The 19,959-nt window shown below is 60.8% G+C and overlaps 1 protein-coding gene across 2 annotated transcripts in view; it reads left to right on the top strand.

Moving 5' to 3' along the window:
• Window positions 1–1,514: 1,514 nt before the first annotated feature.
• Window positions 1,515–19,959, top strand: part of NACC2 (NACC family member 2) — a 73,180-nt gene continuing 54,735 nt past the window's right edge. Inside the window, exon 1 of one of the 2 annotated variants that reach the window (XM_033415306.2) lies at window positions 1,515–1,653. The gene's annotated coding sequence lies outside the window, so the exon portion shown is untranslated. Of the gene's footprint in view, window positions 1,654–6,972; window positions 7,740–19,959 lie in introns of those variants that run through there. The other variant, XM_033415307.2, reaches the window with a different exon arrangement.

The raw sequence follows: 19,959 nt of genomic DNA, 5'->3' as shown, positions 1-19,959 counted from the left end.
AGATGTTCTGCTCACAGGTGGTGTTGGCAGAAGCCCCGGTTTCCCAGGGCCCCGAGATCCTAAATAACACTTAGTAGCTAGCTGCAACCTTGGGGCTGCTGAGCTGCCCTAGGCCAACGCATGGCCTCCCTCCCGGCCCAGGGCCTCAGCTGGTCCCCAAGCTGAGCAGGTGGCGTTACCTGTCACTCTCTCCGTGCACCTCTTGGGCTGGGACCACACGCCAATCCACGGGACTGTGCCGGCAACCGGTAGAGGCCCCTCAGGACAGTCAGACTGCCCTGCAGGCTGGGGCATGCGCTGCGCTGGGGGGGTGGGACCTGGGACAAGCTTAGATCTAAGTGGGGTTCTGGGGGTGTGCCCAGGGAGTCTTTGAGGGTTCATACCCATCGCCCAGAGGGCAAGGCAGGAGTGAGCTGGTGGGTGGAAGCTTTCTGTGCAGACCCTCACGTTGCGGGTCAGGGGTCAGTCCACGACCAAGGTCAAGGACCTACCATGAGACTGGGGACAGAAGTACTTAGACCAGGCTTCTGAGCACTGTCCTAGGAGTGACCTTGGTCAACTGTCCTGCAGGGCTTTAGCCCCAGCCCCTGACCCCCAATGGGCCCAGAATGTGCTCAGCGGGGGGGGGGGGGATTGGGGGGGGCATCTTGCTCTTCACATCAACCCCGTCCTCCTGGTGACGTTATGCTCAGGACCACTGTCCTGGTGCCACCCCCATTTTCCTGCCAGGACCCTGTAGGGGTGAGGGAGCCAGGAGGTCTCTAGTCTTGGAGGACCACTGCAGCCTGTCCTGACCCCAGGCCTCAGGTTAGGGTGGGGCGACTGAGGGGCCTTCTGTGGGTCCTTTCCGGTTTGTGGCTGATTCTATCTCTGCGCACTTGTTTTAAAACCTCACCTCTGTCCACAGGAGGGTGACCTCGAGCAAACCGGGAGCCACGGGGGGCGGGGGGGGGGGTGGCGGCAGTCACTAGCGGCCAGCGCGGCCGGATCACGCCGGGCCTGAAAGCAGACCCCGCCGCGTCTACGCAGCTCGCAGTTACCGGGATCCGCGCAGTAGGCGCCGGCGACGCGCGCTTCGCCCAAGGGCGCTCCCACGTCCCCGCTTTCCGGCCTCCGGGGCGTCGGTGCAGCCGAGGCCGCGTACCCGCTCCAGCCGGCGGCGCCACTTGGCCCAGCATCCCGGAGCCTGCCCCGTGCAAGCGCGCCCGCCGCGGGGAGGAGGCGCCCCAGGACCGGGGGCTCCACACCTCGAGAGGGTGTGGGTCGGCGCCCCTGCCCTTCCCGCGTCCGGCCCCGGCTCAGTGCCCGGCGCAGAGTCGCACGCCAGGAGTTTGCGGAGGGGGCGCACGGAGGGGGCGCGGAACGGCCGCCCCCCCACCCCCACCAACCCCGGACCCCAGGGCCGGGGATCCCCCCGCCCCTGCCCCTCCCAAGGCGCCCACCTGGCGGCGGGGCGGCGCGCCCCAGGGCGGCGAGTGCGCGCGCGCGGCCGGCGCGCTGTCCCTTTAAACGGCCCGCGGCGCCTCCCCCGCGCGCCCCGCCCGCCGCGGTGCGGCCCGGTGCTGGGCGCGGCCGGAGAAAGTCCATGTGAGCCGGAGCGCCGGGCCGCCGGAGCACTTCCTACTGCAGGCCGGATCGGGCCGGCGCCCGCAGGTACCCCAACTTCGCGCCGCCCGCGGGTCCCACCGCCGCACTTCCCGCGAACTCCGCGGCGCGCCCGCCCTCGCCTGCCGCAGTGCCCAAGTTCGCGCCGCGCGCCGCCCGTGGAGCTGGCCGGCGGCGTCCGGGCCTGGGGAGGCGCTCGCCCGGGCCGGGCCGCGCCCCGCCCCGCCGAGCGGGGACCCGGGCTCCGAGCGTCTCCTCTCCTGCCGGGTTTCTCGGGGCGCTCGGGACACTAGGTCTCCCCCGACCGGACGGACGGAGCCCAGCCCTCTGGGGTGGGCAACCCGCGCGGGCTCGGCCTGGGGACACGGCCCCGGGGACACGCCCCTCCCTCCTGGGCCGTCCGAGGGAGGGACCTGTTGGGCACCCAGCCATGTGTCCCCTGGCTGTCTGTTCTAGCTGAGCCTGTCCTGTGTGGTGGGGGGCTGGGCGGGGGGAGAGCACCGTCCGTGGGCTGGCCATCTGGTAGAGCTGGTCTTCTGAGCACCCTGCACGCACACCCCTGTACCCGTCTGGTCTGGTCTGGTCCGGGTCTCTCTCCAGGTCTCCCCTTCCCATCCCCCCACCTTCCCCTCCGCTTCCCTCTTGAGCTCCAGACCCCTCTCCCCTCGCTCCCCCCAGTTTGCCCTGATGACAAAGGACGCGGTTCTCCTGGTCTCAGCACAGGTGCTTCTCAGCACTCCGTGCGGCGTGTCGTCTAAGCCCCGCACAGACCCCAGGAGAGGTACCTTCAAGTGTTGGCTCCATTTTAGAGATGAGGAAACAAGGAGTTAGGTGAGGGGTCAAGCAGCGGGCACTGCCCTCCACCTTCCAACAAACCTCCTCCCCCTCTCCCCGTGGCCCTCTGTGGTGTCCACCCCTCCCAGGAGGCCGCTGGCATTCTCCCGTGGGACAAGCCACCGTTTGTTGGTACCTTGGCTGGAGCCTGAGTGAAGGAGATGGGAGGGGGGAGACCCAGGGTGGTTGGCCCCCTGCTGTTTCGGTGAGCTGGCTGGAAGGGGCACAGCAGTAGAACAGGATATCCCTCGTCCCCTCTCAGTGGCAGAGATCGGTTCTCGGTGGTCACACCCAGGCGGGGTGGGCGCCGGACGTGGTGTCTGAAACCGCGCTGACTCGGAGCAGCCGGCTTCGGCCGGCCTCTGCTCTGCAGCCGTTCCGAGCCTCCTGCAGAATCTTGAACCAGGAGAAAAAGCTTGTGCGTTTTCTGACACGGGGACACCAGGCCACCCTGGCTGCCCGGAGTGCGTCTGGGTTCTTTGTCCTGGATGTGCTGGGACACTCAAGAGAGCCTGTCTTTGGGAGGTGGGCTCGTGGGTGACTTTTAACAGAACCCTTAAAGCCTCTCTCTGTTTTCCAACGAAAACGTGAGATGCATTATTCATACAAGAGAGACGGTGCTGATGGTAAGTGCTGAGCTGACATTCACAGCCTACGTTTCTCGGGCACCTCTGCCTCTAGGGCTCAGCGTGCTTGACTTGCAGCCTGGGCTGGGGTGGGCCTGGGACCCCTCCTGGGACAGAAAGTAAGAAATGTGGCTTTGACCCTTTCAAGGATGTTCCCAGGGCTCCACCCCCCGCCTCTTCCTCTGAGGTCTGTGCTCCCAGGAATGCAGAGGCAGGTATGGGCTGCACCGGACACGGACTCCCTGCAGGCCCTGGGCCTTCCGGTACCATCCACTGCACTCACCATCTGTAGGGTTGGGAGTCTCAGGCCCACAGAGGCCTCATTCCCTCCACCCCGGGGAAGCAAGTCTTGTCCCTGCGGCCCGTGGCCAATCTGCCCCCTTCCGGGTTACCCTGTTCCGTCCCGCCTGGCTCTTCTCCGACCTGGTCCCTCCCTGGGTTCTGTTGTCCTGCTGGGGTGTGGGGGGTGAGATGAGCTGCCCTGGCTGGGGTCAGGGTGGGGAACGTCTGCTGAGCCGTTTGAGCGGGAACTGCGGCCCAGATCACGGCCCTTCGCTCCTGATTCTCCAGCGTGTTTCTCCCAAGAGCCTGCAGACCCCCGTGTAACAGGCGCGCTTGGGGAACTTGACCCGGGCTGCGTTCTTGGGACAAGACAAGCTGCCTTCCAGCTGAGGATCTATCGTGTTAGCTGGCCTGGGCCTGGCTCCTTCCCGTGGCCGGTGTCCCCGAGGGGTGTCCCGGCCCAAGGAACCTGGCCTTCGGGCCTGGTCTTTTGAAGGGGAGCAATGTCTTCGGTACAGTTGGAGGGGTGTCTCCCTCCACAGGGACAGGGGCCGCCGGTCCCTGGCTGGACCCAGAGCTGTTGCTGGCTGTGGGCAGCCCCACTTCAGGAGCTTGTAAAGTCTGGTTGGGGCTGGGGTCCGACTGGGGGCTGGTGAGGGGCTTCAGGGCCTCTCACTGCCTGCCTGCCCGCCTGCCGGGTCTGCAGAGCGCGCTGCCCGGCCCGTCCACGTTCTAGACCCTGCCCAGGCCTCTCCGAACGCCTCATTTGCGTCCAGCGCGCTTTCCCGGGCATCCCCTTGGTCCTCCCCGAGGTGAGCCGTCTGGCTCTCGGGTACTTCCAGGTGGGGCCGGAATTTAGGACCAGAGCCAGCATCTTCATTGGTGTCCTCGCCCCAGTTCAGAGATGAGAGCGACCCCCTCACGCCGTGGCCCTGGGTGAAGCCTGTGTGTCCTCCCCTGCCCGCCGCAGCCTCGTTCCCTCTTTCCTTGTGTCCTGAGCCACCGAGGTTGTGCCTGGGAGGCTACATCCCCCCCGCCCCCCCGAGCCCCCCCCCCCAGCCATCCTGGGCTCCAGGGACCCAGCCCGCTGGCCGGGGGAAGCAGTCCCCTTAGCGAGGCCGAGGCCCGAGGCGCCACTGCCACCCACCCTGCCTCTGAGCAGCCAGGGATCCTGGCGACCTCTGTTTCTCTTTTAGCAAATCCTTGCTCTCACCAGGCCTGGCTCTTGATGAGATCATTTGCAAAGTATGCTTCCCGGCTGGCCCCGGCTCCCTCATTGTGTCTGTCACCTGCAGCTGCCTGCTCGCTGGGAGCTGGCCTTGCTCTGCCCTGGCCTCTGGCCTTTGTCATTTAAAGTTCAGGTTTTGGAAGAAGGCGCCCTGTGGGGGAGGGTCTCAGCAGGTGGGGCAGGCACAGAGGTGTTTGGGACGTGAACTTGGGAGCCGAGCTCCCTGGTGGCTGCCTTTGTGGTTGGCATCCTCAGAGTGGCGCAGCCCCCATGAGGACATGGACAGTGGGGGCCGCTCACCCCTGCCCGGGCCTGGGAGCCGGTCTGAGCAGGAGAAACGGAGCTGGAATCCGATGCGGCGCCGGCTCTCTGGGGCCTGCCCCGCCCCCAGCTTCCGCTGGCTGGACCTGGGTCCGGGCAAGGAGGCCCTTGGGAGCAGGACCTCGGAGGTCTCTCTCAGGTCACATCCAGCTCAAGGCTTTGTGACCTTGGGTGGGTAACGTACCCCCTCTGAGCCCCACCCTGGCCTGTGTGTCGTGATGCTACTGCTGCGAGGCCCAAGGTGAGCAGGCCCCGCCTGGGGGCCCTGTGGAGGTGCCCTCTCCCTGGAGGTGGACCAGAGCCAGTGAGGGGTTCATGCCCCTTTAAGGGGAGGCTGCTTCTCGGTCTCCAGGGCGGATGGAGGCATACTTTTCTCTGAGGTGTTGGTCTCTGGTCCCACGGAAAGGAGAGGCTGGCTCTGGGTCTCTCTGAAGGAATCTTCCCCCTCCCTCTTGGCCCTGGGCCCTGGCATCCAGGAGGGCACATGGCCATGGATGGGCCGGGAGCTCCTGGGCCCCGCCCCGTGTCTGCCTGTGTGCCTGGGAAGCAGCAGGGCCGGGGGCGGGGACCGCAGGGGCCTGAAAGTGCCCATATATAGTCACTGGGGTGAGCAGTGAGCCCGGCCGCCGGCTGTGGGGCTGTGTCCCAGGCCCAGGGCTGGCTGGCCCCCAGGCCCAGCATCAGGCCCAGCCCCCAGGTCCTCGATTTGGGGCGAAGCATCAGATATAGCAGCAGGCACAGGTTTGGTGCTCCAGGAGTGTTTGTTGATTGAAAATAAAAATCTCCTGGATACTTGGTAGTCTGGGCCAAGTGTATGTCTTGAGACGCCATTTTTGAAAGTTGGAGGCCGTAGCCACCGAGAGCCCCTCACTGTGGGCTGGGGGCGGGATGCCAGCTCGTCTGCACCCACAGCCCTTGCCCCACAGAATGCCGCCTTCATTATGGTGACACCCGTGGATGTCCCCTCCCCATCCCCAGAGATGGCCAGCATTTTCTGGAAGAGTGCCTCCCTCCCTCCACCTCCTGGACACTGCCTGGAGTCCAGCTAGTGGGGAAGGGGCTGGGCGTTCCCCGCGCTGCCGGTGGTCTTTGCAGGAAGTCTGCTCCCTGTGCCCCCGGGTTGTCCTGGGTCCCGCAGGGGGTGGGGGGCGTCCCCACCCTAGCCCTGGGCATCTGCCTGTCTTCCTAACGCGCCCATCCCAGTCTCTGCGCCAAGAAAGGAGAAGCAGCCGCCTCTGCTCCGTTCCGACTTTTGTGCTGTTAAAAATCACAGTGTTAACATAGCTTTGCTCCTTTAATTTAGTTTCCATTGCACTGCTAAGCGCCTTTGTGAAATTTTGTATATTGATACTTTTTGTTGTTGTCAGCAGTTTTTTTGGCCATGTAAAGCCATTAGGGTGAGAGAAGATTAAAAAGATACATTACAATTAAAATGTTAATGAAATCTGCTTCATACAACTTTTGAAACCCTTTAGGCATTAATCTCGCCTGTGTCATGTCCATTAACTTTAGTTATTCGTATTCCACACTGACCCCTGCTGAGAGATTTGTGCTATAATTGGATTTTTTTTTTTTAATAAAAAAAAGAAAGCTTTTAAGAAAATAGAGATTGAGTGGTGGGCCCCGCTCCTGCATGAAGAGAAAAGGAGAGAAGGGGCTCCCCTTGGTGGCGGCCGTGGGCCCCCTGTCTCCTCCAGGTCCTGGCCTCGGTCCTCTCTGCATCCCTGTGGGTGACCGTCCACGCAGGCCCTGCTCCTGCGGCACCCCCAGGGGGACCGAGTGTGGCCGTGTGCTCAGACCTGCGTCCATGCCAGGACCGGCTCACGCGTGGCGGGAGGGTGTGCCGTGGCCGCAGTCGGGCTGTGGGTGTGCAGGGGTCAAGGATGAGCTCGCCTTCCGGGGCTGGGTCCCCGAGTCCAGCTGCTGGGTGAGGGGCTGCAACAGGGAAGTTCTGGAAGCGCCGATGGTTTTGAGTTTTCAGGATCCCGCGTCCGCCACACGACACGCGCCTGGAAGTCTGGTGGCGTGGGCACTGGAGTCTCCAGCCCGAGGCAGGGGCTGGGGGCTGTGGGGATGGGGAGCGCCCCCCTGACCTACCCCCAGGGGAGTTGGGACCCCCGATGAGAGCAAGCCCTAGGTGCTCCGTTAACTTCTCTGCACGGACTCACCCTTGACCGTGGCCGGAGCCCGTGGTGGTTCAGATCTGGGCGGTGCCCCTGCTGGGACGCACCCCTGGCCCGGGTGAGGCCTGGGCAGTGTGGGACGCGGGGCTGGCCCGGGCGGCCTGGGTCTCGCCAGCCCCCGTGCTGCAGTGACAGCCGTGGCGCTGGGAAGCTGGTCAGGTGGTTGGCAGGGGGCTGCAACAGATTTCATGTCTGTGTGTTTTTGCAACACCTTTCTATAAAGGGAAACATAATTTAAAATATGATTACTTAGTGTTGTAACAGCCGCCTCAGCGCTCCAGCTATGCCGAGATCATTATCAGAGGCTGATATTAACTTGCAAAGAATATTATGCAAATTGCCCGCTGGCTTCTCCGGGAAACCTTCTGCCGGGATGGGGATGTGCGTGGGGTGTGCGGCACGGGCGGGTCCCTCCGGGGCCACACCCCTGCATGGCCGGCCCATCAGCCATCGTCGGTTCCTGGCCGTGTCTCAGGACACTGGGCCGAGTCTGTCCCCTTCCTCCACACCATCCCTCGCCGCTTGTCTGCGTTGGGAGGAGGTGGGGGGGGACACGGGGAGCAGTGGGGCAGGATGGACCCAGTGGAGGCTTCCGGGCAGGGTAGGGGCTGGAGGCTCGCGTCCCCCAGGCTCGCCAGTGGTCCCTGTGCTACCTGTTGAGTGAGTGTTGCCGCGATGTCGGGCCCGGCAGACGCGTGGGAAAGCGGTGGTGGGATTGGCGTGGGGCCCTGACTGCCCGCTCACACCTGCCCCCTCCTCGAGTCTGAAGGTGGCTCCCTCCCTTACCAAGGGTGGTGCATCCCCCCTATTTTGTGAACACTGCTCTGGGGGTTCCCCGTGGGGTCCTTCAGCTCCAGGAGGGCAGCGATGTTTGTTTGCTGGTGGAGAGGACTGGCTGGAAGGGGCGTGAGCCTTGCAGTCGCCCTGGCATGTAACGGGGGCGGGGGTGAGATCAGTTTCCTGGGGTTGGGTAACAAATGACCATAAACCTGGGGGCTTAAAGCAACAGAAATTTACTCTCTCACAGTCTAGAGGCCAGAGGTCCAGAATCCACGTGTGGGCAGGGCTGGCTCCGTCTGGAGGCTGTAGGGGAGAATCCTGGCCTCTTCCAGCGTCTGGCGGTGCCGGCGATCCTTGACGTTCCTTGGCCTGTAGACACATCACTCCCATCTCAAGATCTTAACTAATTACGTCTGCAAAGACCCTGTTTGCAAATAAGGTCACATTCTGAGGTTCCAGATGGGCATGAATTCTGGGGGGACCCTAGTCAACCCGGTGTGGCCAGGTGGGCGCAGAAACCCTTTAGTGCCTGGAGGGGAGGGGCCGTCTCAGAAGTAGGGGCGGCCTTGCTGGCCGTCTGGCTCCACCCAGTGCTTGCCCAGGAGGGTGGACAGCCAGACGTATGGACAGTAGCCACTGCCCGACGAGTGCCTGGACCGCGGGCATAAAGGGCCAGCGCAGGCTGGGAGTTCTGGAAGGACCTTTGGCTCAGGAGCTAAGCCGGGGTCGAGGGTGGGAAATGGGGCCACCGACAGAGGAGGATTTTCCTGAGACAAGAGTGTCTGCGGTTACATAAGTTTGGGGACAGGAGGCAGAATTTGTGTTAATTGTCATAACCCAGTTTAGCGGCCCATCCTTGTCCCGGGAAGCAGCCTGGAAAGGAGAGGGAGGTGGGTCTCAGCGGAGTCCTTGGGGCTGGACCCCAAACTGCAGCGCAGACTGGGGCCACCGCGGCCCTCCAAGTCCTTCCTCCCCGTGTCTCTTCCGTCCCGCAGAAGAAAAATAAGGGCATGACGTGAGAAGAAATGGCCAAGAAATGGAGGCAAAGAGAAAGTAAGAGCGGAGATGCCTTGGGAGGAGGTGGGCGCCCAGGACGGGTCTGGAGGAGGCCACGGCGTCCAGGCGGTGAGGCGGGGCACCCGGGCGTTGTGCCTCTAGACCTCGGGGGCCCTGCCATTCCCGGACCGAGACCTCAGGCAGCTGTGGCGGGGCTGAGAGGGGGCGCGTTGGCAGGGGGCTCATGGCATGGGCCTCGGGGTCTCTCCTGGAGGAGGAGCTGGGTCCTCGGGTGCCCCTCACTCCTCTTCCCGCGCGGCTCTGCCAGCCCAGCGGCCCCAGTGTGGCCCCAGTGCAGGTGACCGCCTGGCCGGGCGAGGGCCTGAGGGCCTGGGAGGCTGCCGTGCAGTTTTGCGCTGGACCTTTCTTCACATTCTCAGTAACCCAGGGAAAGTGGGAAGTCCCCCCACCAGGCCTCCTTGGGAGTTGGCCCCCAGCTCTGCTTGGGGGGCTCCTCTGTCCCCCCCCCCCCGCTGCCTGGCATCATGGGGCTTCTCTCCTGGGAGGACAGGCGACGTGATTTGCTGCTCAGTGCTCCAGCTCAGAAGGGGGGTCCCCGCCACGTTCAGAGACTCGTTTCTGGGGGTTTTCAGGACGTCTGGCCAGGACTTGGGGTGGACCCCAGGGGATGGGCGTTACCCAGGACTAGGCAGCCCTTCTCCGGGGTGGGGGCACTGTGACGTGGCTTCCTCCAGCCTCCTGGCCCCGCTGTCACTGTCACAGGTCCTGAGTGTGGTGGAGGTGCCCCTACCCTCTGCCCAGCGCTGGCAGCTGGGGACGCTAGTTCTGATGCCTGAGGAAAGGGTTAAAAGATGCACAATATTAAACTTACAGAGAAACTGCGCGTACCGAACACAGAACTTCTTCCAGACCTTATTGCTGGGTGACCCACTGAAACAAGGGCTGCCCGCTGCCCGCCTCACCGCAGCTCCAGCGGTCACCAAACGGCCCCAATGGCTCCCATGCCTAGGCCCTGTACAGCCAGAGGGTCACTGTGGAGTTCCTGTCCCAGGCACCTGTCAGGTCTGCTTTTAAAATTTTAATTAAAAAAAATTCTAGTTACTTGCACGTAAAACCTACCATCTTAACCACTTTCCAGCACACAGTTCAGGGGCATTGAGTCCATTCACATTGTTGTGCAACCGTCACCACATCCGTCTCCAGGACTCTTTCATCTTCCCAAACTGACACTCTGTCCCCATTAAACACTCGCTCCCCTCCCCCCCGCCAGCCCCGGGCCCCGCCGTCCACTTTGTGTCTCTGTGGGTTTGACTCCTCTAGGGCCGCACACGGGTGGCATCACACAGGATTTGTCCTCTGCGTCTGGCCTTTGGTCAGCATGATGTCTGTGAGGCTCGTCCCTGCTGTGGCCTGTGTCAGGATCTCCTTCCTTTTTAAGGCTGAGTTTAGTCCACCGCGTGGATGGACCCCGTTGGGTTTATCCTTCCTCTGTCCGAGGACACGTGGCTGTTTCCACGGTTGGCTGTTGTGAATGGCGCTGTGTGAACACGGATGTGCTCGTGTCTATCCAAGTCTCGTTGTGTCTCTTAGGCTTCTTCAGCCGCTGCAGGATCTGAGGTCTTTCCCTGGCTCTCGTGACCTTGCCCCCAGAGCCCGGGCCAGTTTTGCAGAAGGCCCCCGGTCTGGGCGCGTCTCGGACAGCGGCGCTGCGGCCGTGCCCCTGTCCTGCCGGCTGGAGGTGGCCCGTGGGGCTTTTGTCCAGCCACTTGGGGGAATTTGTCTGGTGTGTGGGTTTCTAAAGCAACCCCAGCATGGGGGTCGCGGCCAGGGTTGTGTGTGGGAGCAGGGCAGGAGACGGGGTGCGGGGCAGGGGTGAGCGGTGGGCTGCACAGGACCCTGTCGGGGGGGGGAGTTGGGTGTTTGGCCCTGGCACGGGAGGCTCTTGAGTGGTGAGAGGTCGGGTCTCATCAGCACCAGCTGTTCCCAGAAAGGCGGGTCCCGTCCTGGCTGTCAGTGGCCACGTCCCTCCAGTGTCCCCCATGGAGAAGCTCTGAGCTGGGCTCTGGGCTGCTGCTGTCACAGCCCCTGGCCCCCGGCCCACTCTTCCTCTGGGCTGTGGGGCTCTGCGAGGATGAAGTAGGAGGTGTACCCAGGCCTGGCCCCCTCCTGCCCACGATGAGCCCTGGGGAGAAGCGGGGGTGGGGAGAAGCGGCTTCCCTAGCACCGTTTCCCGTGTGTCCTCCATCTCCCGACCCGGGGCCGCACCGGGGCCATCCTGGTACTTGGCAGGTGTTGTCTGAGTCTGATCAGGTCTGTCCGAAACCAGCAGGTCCCTGTTCCCTCAGATCCCGGGTCAAGGTCGGCGTCAGCGGGCCGGGGGTTGTGAGTTTCCTAGGACTCTGAGACACAGCCCTGCCAACTGGGCCGACTGAACCAGCAGAGGTGTACGCTCCCCCGTTCCGAGGCCAGAGCCCCCCGTCAAGGCATCGCAGGGCCGAGCTCCCTCCCGCCTCTCCCAGCCCCCGGCCGCACGGCTTCTCCTGTGTCCAGGTTTCCCTCTTCTTAGGACACCAGTCGTTGGCTTCAGGGCCCACCCTAAACCCTCTAAGACCTCATCTTAACTAATTGCTCCTGCAGAGAACTTGGTTTACTTATGGTCACATTCTGAGGTTCCAGGTGGACATGGATTTGGGGAACCCTATTCACCCCAGCGGAGGGGTGAAGGCCAAAGTGTCTACCTGCCCCTGTTCCCTTTTCTCCATGGCTGCTGCCCCCTCCCCAGTCTTGGAAGGAGCTGCCGTACTGTCCCCGTGTCTCCTGATCTCAGGCTGGGCCCCCCGCCCTCTGACCTCCTGTGCAGGTCCTCTAGAACGCCCAGCCGGCCTGTTTGGCCACTGGCTCCGCTCTCTTGGGGATGGCTGGAGCGCCCAGGCCTCCTGTCTGGTGGGATGGCCCCACTTCTGCAGCTCAGAGGGTTGTGAGGTGTCCAGCCCAGCGCCAGAAAGGCTGTTTGCCCGCATGGAGTTCTCCATCGGAAAGAGGGCGTGGGGGGGGGTTGGTCTGATGACTTTCATGTCAGCGTGCATGTCTCATGGAGTAGGAGTTAGGGATGGTAGGAGTTTCGCAGCCTCAGAACTCACAGGATCAGCCCTCTGGCTCCAGGGTTTGACAGGGTCGAGGCAGTCGGCATGAAACCCTGGTCAGAAGTGGTCCGTATGTGAGGGTACAGTTAGCAAGATAAGATCGGCTGCTTCTGGCAAATGTGTCTGTTTTTCTTTGCGGGGAGAAGGACAGGAGGAAACACCTGCAGGTTGGGAGTGGCCGGTGGGACCGCTCTGCCTGCGAGCCGGCCTCACCTGCACGAGGATGGTGGGACCAGGGCTCTGCGGTGGCCGGCTGGCCGCTGACGAGTGTTGGGCATAGTGGTCCGGGACCCCTCCACCCACTGGCCTGTCTCTAGGCGTGTGGGCAGGGCCCGGCCTTCCTCCCACCGGGGGCTCCGGGAGTGGGGTTTTGTGCCAGAAGGGGAGGCACTGCCTGGGGGGCCTTGCTCCGCAGCACCCACGAGGCCTCAGCTTGGCTCCTCTATGTGTCGCTCGGCGTGACTCCGAGGGCTCTGCCCCATGCCTTTTGGGTGAGGGCACCCCACGGGCACTGGGGAGAAGGCAGGTCTAGCCACGGGCACAAGGCCACAAGGGGGAGGCTTGGGATGGCCCCGCTGGCTGCTCCCTTTCATCAGACCCCCCCGGCCCCGCCCTCTGCGGGGAATCCCAGGCGGTCACGGTCTTGCCCCGATGGTGAGCTGGCCCAGAGCTGCCGTCAGGCCACGCCAGGGCCGAGCGTCCTCGGAGAGCGTCTTGTGCCCGCTCATGTCATGTGAGGAAACAAGGGCCTGAGGGGTGAGTCACAGAGCAGAGCCGGGGGTGGTGATAGCTGTGCCCACTTGTGGGTTTCTTGAGGTTCCAGGGTGCTGCCCTGGTGGGCTGTGGTGGGGCAAAGACAGCCGGAGCCCCCGGGTGGCAGCGGCTACCTGGGCCAGGTGCATCCGGATGGACGGAGCTGGGTCAGGACAGACTGACCCTGGGTGAGGATGGCCGCACGAGGGACCAGCAGGAAGGGGCAGCGTGTCCTCGTCCTGGGTGGGGTGGGGGTGAGGGGTCGCCCCTCCCCTGGCTCTCGGGTATTCCTGAAGGTTTCAGTTCTTTCTCAGTGTTTCTTTTTTTTTTTAGTTTTATTTATTTATTTGTTTATTTATTTATTTTTGGCTGTGTTGGGTCTTCGTTTCTGTGCGAGGGCTTTCTCTAGTTGTGGCAAGCGGGGGCCACTCTTCATCGCGGTGCGCGGGCCTCTCACTGTCGCGGCCTTTCTTGTTGCGGAGCACAGGCTCCAGATGCGCAGGCTCAGTAGTTGTGGCTCACGGGCCTAGTTGCTCCACGGCATGTGGGATCTTCCCAGACCAGGGCTCGAACCCGTGTCCCCTGCACTGGCAGGCAGATTCTCAACGACTGCGCCACCAGGAAAGCCCTTCCTCAGTGTTTCTTAACTGAGCTTTCGTAATAACTTTAACTGCACAGAGCCCCCGAGCGGGCTCATTCCGAGTCCCGGCAGCTGTGATTACATTGCAGCCACTGATTTCCAAGAAACCTCACGAGGGAATTTGTTATAGCCGCAGTGGACGCGGGTGCCCGGCACCGCCTTCCCGACGGCTCGTAGCAGGGGGAGCACTTGCCCGGCCTGGGCAGGACGAAGGGCTGGTGCTGGCCTGTTGCCCTGGCCTCGGCTGGTCCGGGCGGCCAGGGGAGTGATGCTTGCAGGGCGTTGGTTAACGAGGTGGGCCAAGGTAGTCCCTTGGGAGCTGGCCGGCCTGTGTCCCCCCCGGCCACCCTTCCCTCTGGGTTTCCAGTGGCCTGGGAGCCTGGTGGGTCCCGAGGTGGCCATCCCAGTTCTGAGTTTGATTTGGTCTCTCTTCTAGGGGACTCTTTCCTGTGTCCCTCGTTGGTTCCAGAACATACGAACACGTGTGAACAGACTGTTTCTTTTCCCCGAGACTATTGGAGACCCGTGACCCCGGGCTGCAGTGTTTCTAGGTCAGCCTCTTCCAGCACCTCCCTTCGTCCCCGTGCCTCCTGGAGGGGCTGCGGGCCCCCAGGCCGGCCCCGGTGCCCCCATGCAGCTGGAGAAGCAGGGCACTGGCTCCTGCCCAGGCCCACGTGGAGACGGGGCCTTCCTGGGGCCACAGTCACAGCTGCTTGTGACGGAGAGGGACCAGTGGGACCTCGGGTGCCGGGAGGGCCCGGAAGTGCTGTCGTCATGGTGATGAACAGCACAGGTGTGGTTACTTATTCTTAAAGTTGTCTTAACACTAGTGCTGGGAACTGGTCTGTTTCTCTCACTGCCTTCCAGCCCCCTCACCCCAAAGTGCACCGTCTGGAAACATGTGACACCCCAGGTGTGTAGGGTGCTTGGCGGGTCCCGGGGCTGCTGGAGAGTCTGTGCCGCCCACAGGCCTCCTGGCTCAGGCGTCTGGCTGGCGTCCTCTCCCCGGGCCCTTTCTGCTTTGGGGTATTGGAGGGCACCCCCTCCCGGGTGCTTGGAGAGGAGAGCCCCCACCTGCGCCACCCCCTGAAAACTACGACGAGCAAGGGCACCAGTGTCCTTTGTCAGCTGATTCCGTGCAGTCTGGGCCGGGCCACTTCTGCACTGACCGTGACCTTAACAACAGTCTAAGACCCCACTCGGTGGGCTGACCTGTGGGCCGCTGTAGAGCCCACAAGGCTGGCGATGGAGGTGAGGTGGGCGGGCCTGGGGTCCCGCTTCCAGGCTGTGCCTTGATGTGGTCACGGGCTGAGGAACCAGGGAGCTGGGCCCTCCCAGGGGTCCTGGGCAGCCCGGGGTCTGCAGACCCTGCTCCACCTGCCCGGCCCTGGCCGTCGGGCCTCTTGCTGGTAGGGAGCGTCCTCTGCCTGGAAGCTGAGGGGCGGCACCCCGGCTGATGCCACCAAGGCTCAGGCCCCCGCTGCGGCTCGCCTTTGGGGATCTGGCGGGTGGGCCTCCCTCTTGGCCCCCTGCCCCCTCGGCCCCCTCACGTTCGGGGTCCCCCTCGCCCGGGACGGGAGACTCAGGCACACGCGTGAGTAGTTTTCAGGTTCTGTGCCCTAAATTAGTATAGTGTGCACTTTGTTTTAAAAAGCCATGATTGAAGTCAAATTAACATATTTACCTTCGGTGCTCCCAGGGGAACCATTAGGGAATCGCAGGGGTGCAACAGCGGCTGCAGTGTGCAGTGACAGTGCCGGCTGCTGGCGAGGGTGACCCGGCTCTCCAGGCCTCCCGGGCAGGTGGTTCTCACGAGCGCTCACCGCCAGCCTCCCCTGCAGCTCCCCTGACGCTCGCAGGGGCCCCGGATGAGGCAGAGGAAACCAGGCAGGGGACTGTGCTGTGGCCTTGAGGACTCGTGACCCCATCTACCCCACCCACCGTGGTGGCTCTTTCCTCTGGGCTTTGCTCAGCCCTTGTGGCCAACGCCCAGGGCCTTCGTCCTCCTCTCTCTGGTGTCTGCTTTGGGCCCAGGAGCATTTTGTCCTGAGTCCTGTCTGTGGATGAAGAGGTCTCATGTCTACTCTCAAGACCCAGGCTCCAGTTCTCAGGCCAGTGAGCAAGTTCCTGCCCCACCCAGAGCCTCAGTTTCCCAATCTGTAAAATGGGGTAATGGCATTTATTCTGAACTTGAATTAAAAGAGGACACAGGACCTGGGAATTTAGGCCATTGAAACCAGCCCTGGGATTATTTAGGGAGCCTCCCCTCCCCCGCCCCGCCCCACACACATGTCTGCTCTTCTCAAGGAAACTGGATTCTGAGGTCAAAGGACCTGAGGTTTTCTGGATTCAGGGCTTAGGGGAGTGAGGGTCCTGGGGAGACCCGGGCTGCCCCACCACAGGGTGGGGCACATGCCTGGGCCTTGGGCCTGTGGACACAGTGTCTGTGGGTAGGCATTGCCCCCTATGCCCTCGACACTATATTTTTTAAAACTTGTGCATGGATTTTTTTATATGCAGCACTGAAAATTTTATGATCAAAAAACTATTAATAGGGCTCCCCTGGTGGCGCAGTGGTTGAGAGTCCGCCTGCCAATGCAGGGGACACGGGTTCGTGTCCCGGTCCGGGAAGATCCCACATGCCGCGGAGCGGCTGGGTCCATGAGCCACGGCCGCTGAGCCTGCGCGTCCGGAGCCTGTGCTCCGCAACGGGAGAGGCCACAGCAGTGAGAGGCCCGCGTACCGCAACAACAACAACAACAAAATAAATAAATAAAAAAAATAAATAAAAAGCACACCTTTGTGTAACGAAGTACAAACTAATATTTAAATTCATTGTTCAGTTCTCACACTGCTTCCGCCTTTTATTACCATGTAAGTGGATATCTTAAGCACACTTGGCCGTGTAGCCTACAGAAAAGGGCAAAGATCTGAAGCGCACAGTTTGATGTATTTTTTTCTTAATTTATTTTTGGCTGCGTTAGGTCTTCGTTGCTGTGCCCGGGCTTTCTCCGGTTGCAGCGAGCGGGGGCTACTCTTCGTCGTGGTGCGCGTGCTTCTCATTGCGGTGGCTCCTCTTGTTGCGGAGCGCGGGCTCTAGGCGTGTGGGCTTCACTAGTTGTGGCTCTCAGGCTTCAGTAGTTGTGGCTCGTGGGCTCTAGAGCGCAGGCTCAGTAGTTGTGGCGCACGGGCTTAGCTGCTCCGCAGCATGTGGGATCTTCCCGGACCAGGGCTCAAACCCGTGTCCCCTGCATTGGCAGGCGGGCTCTTAACCACTGCGCCACCAGGGAAGCCCCCATCTGAACCATTTTTAAGTGTATAGTTCAGTGTGGCATTAAGTACGTTCATATCGTTGTGCAACCATCACCACATCCGTCTCCAGAATTTTCCCATCTTCTCCAACTGAAGCTCTGTCCCCACAAAACTCGCACTGCCCCTCTCTTCTCCAGCCCCTGGCCCCCACTGTCTCCATGAAGCTGACTTCTCTAGGTCCTCCCATGGGTGGAATGCCACAGGATTTGTCTTCTGGAGACCGGCTTATTTCACTGGACACGATGTTCTCCAGGTCATCCTTGTCGTACCCCATGTCAGAATTCCCTTCCTTTTTAAGGCTGAGTAATATTTCATGGTCTGAGCAGGAAAGCTCGATCAAAGAGCATTTGAGGAACTGAGTGTATTTATAGCCACTGAAGAAAGAACGTTGCACTCAGGCTGTTCAGTTAGTTACACAATTGCTGGGTGTCCCCCAGGCAGGAGCACCAGCCCCCTTGGGCAACGCTCTTTGCTCCTGGGCAGAAATCATCACTTGCATCTCTTCTGGGCACAGCCTTGTTTAAGAGTTAGCAGGTCACAGCATCTGGGACATAATCAATATCAGAGAGCAAACCAAACAGAGGTACCTACAGTCCCCTGGAGAATGAAACAGTCCTGGTGGCCTCGGTGGCCAGTCCCTCCTGTGACATGGAAAGGGCACAGTCACCCTTTACCATATTTCCAAGTTTTTGATAATCATTCAGCATCCCTCTGTGATCGTAATTTCCAAGTACAGTTTTTAGAAGCGGGTTTTGTGTTCTGATTCATCACACGCCATGGGAAGAGGGCACCCTGGGGAGGACAGCACCGGAGCTGTGCGGCACGGGGGAGCTGCTAGAGCTGGTCAGTTTCTCTGCATTTCACAGGGAGGCTCACGTCCATCTTCAAGAAGCTCGCTCACTGCAGAGGTGGGTTTTTGCTCTTACCGGTCTCCCCCCAGAGCCTGGGAGCCCACGCGTGTTGCCAGCGGTGGCCCCGGCTTCAGGATCAGCTTGTCCAGCTCCGTCAGGGAGTAAAAGAGACCAGATTCCCATGGAACTGCTGCAGATGGCTACATTGCCATGAAAGGGAAAGAGACTCCGGAAAAGTATTTGTTTCTGAATTCTGAGGCCTTGGGGAGAAGGCACACAGTGTACAGAACGTTTTGTGTAGTTTGCAGAAGTGAATCTGCCGCCTGGAGGGCTCGAGCTGCATTGGGAGGGAAGAGGAGGGTTTTCTTCCTCAATATTTCAAGACCAGCCCCACAGTTAGGTCTTGGTCATTGCGGTCAGCATGGACCTTGGGCAGCAGCCCATCACTTCGTGGACCTAAAGACATCTGGAGACCTGGCCCCCTGCCGTAGTCGGGTAGGAGCCGTCTAAGGGCGAGCCCACGCAGGGCACCTCCTCAGGAGATGCGCACGTGGGCAAGTACGCCCCTCTTTGTGGACAGCCCCCTTCTGGCCTGCAGCTTCCAGGGAGCAGAAGCCGCCTGTGGATGACCAGGTGGGATCGGCTGCTTTCACAGGGCAGCAAGCAGTGCCAGCCTGGAGGCAGGGACATCCTGCAGGGGCATCAGGCAGAACCGTAGCATGAGGGTTTGCTTGCTGTTTCCCAGCGTTAAGAGCATAAATGGACGGTGAGGGTGGAGGCCAGCGTGGAGCTCCTGGAAGGGAACACGTGAGGATTCCGTTCCCATGGACGGCACTGGATGGGCCAAGCTGAGCCCGGGAAGGCTGGCTCTGGACTTGACGCCTCTTCCTGGGCAGTTCTTCCCGTGGAGTTGAGAATCGCAGGACATCAGATCCAGCATTCCCCAATTCATCAGCTGAAAACAGTCATTTATGATTGACTCTGGGAAACTACAGAGAACAGTCAGATGTCAGGTCCGACTTTCTTTATTTCAGGGTGTGATTTGGGGAAGATGAAATCGGTATCGTTGTCAGAAGAGACGTGGGTATTTGATCGAGTAGAACACTGAATGGTTTCAGCCTGGCTGGCTATCGATCCAAGGGACGACACGTTTAACAAAATAATCTTAGAAATCAGTAACACCTTTCTAAGGAACCTTAACTGCTTGGGGAGAGAAGGATGTTAATTTAAAAAAAATACGAAGGATGTGACTAGTGCAAAGTACTGAAGGTTACCCTGGGGCGATCGGATGAGCGGTCAGGGTGGTGGTGAAGCACCCAGGTCTCCTCATCCCGCGGTGATGCGGACGCGACACACCAGCACTGGTCACCGTTTTCACACGACACCAGGTTCTTCTTTTACAAAATATAATGCTTGGCAGTAAAGGACCCATAGGCACCTTAAAAAAATTGTCTTATGAATAAGCCCATCAAAACCAAGCAAAGGGCTTCCCTGGTGGCGCAGTGGTTGAGAGTCCGCCTGACGATGCAGGGGGCGCGGGTTCGTGCCCCGGCCCGGGAGGGTCCCACATGCCGCGGAGCGGCTGGGCCCGTGAGCCATGGCCGCTGAGCCTGGGCGTCCGGGGCCTGTGCTCCGCAATGGGAGAGGCCACAACAGTGAGAGGCCCGTGTACCAAAAAAAAAAAAAAAAACACCAAGCAAATTTTGCCCCAATTTTAACGTTTCACGGCTTCTTTTCAGACTCGTCATGTCCAGGTATTATAAACCTAAGGAAATAAAGATTCCTCTCTATGCACCTCCCACAGTGTTCCCTGTGTCCATCCTAGTTTTTATCTTCCCCATCCGCTTTCACGTGCTGGGGCAACCAGACATTTCACTTTAGGGCAGAATGCCTCTTTTCCCCGTGATAAGGAAACACACCCTTCGGTGTGCTTGGGTGTGAGCCGCGCTGCTAGTAGCCCCATTTTATTAGTTGCGCCTTTTAACTCCCGTAACTAACTTCTCCCTGATCAGGAGGGCTGCAGGTGATAGGAGGGACACGATAGGGACCTGCTTGTCTTACGTAAACGTCTTAGCACATCAGGCGAACCCAGAGCACAGCTGTCAGCATCCCCCCAACACACACACGTGCCTCTCACACCTTGTTAAAGTGGCCGGGAACGTGGACGTGGAATCTGATGAACACGCATAGGAAGCAGAGTGTGTGTTAAAGCTCGGCTTACCGACCAGTGTTTGGATCCTATCCTTACAAATTATCCACCTATCTAAACATTAGTAGTTAATTAAATTTAATATCAGTGTAGGGTGTTAAAGTAAATGAGGATTTCGGGAATTTTAGGTTGATACACCACACAGTTGCTTTTTTTTTTTTTAACATCTTTATTG

The sequence above is a fragment of the Orcinus orca genome, chromosome 6 (genome assembly GCF_937001465.1).
Source record: "Orcinus orca chromosome 6, mOrcOrc1.1, whole genome shotgun sequence".
In the NCBI taxonomy this organism is placed as follows: domain Eukaryota; kingdom Metazoa; phylum Chordata; class Mammalia; order Artiodactyla; family Delphinidae; genus Orcinus; species Orcinus orca.
This window is presented reverse-complemented; position numbering and strand designations above follow the sequence as displayed.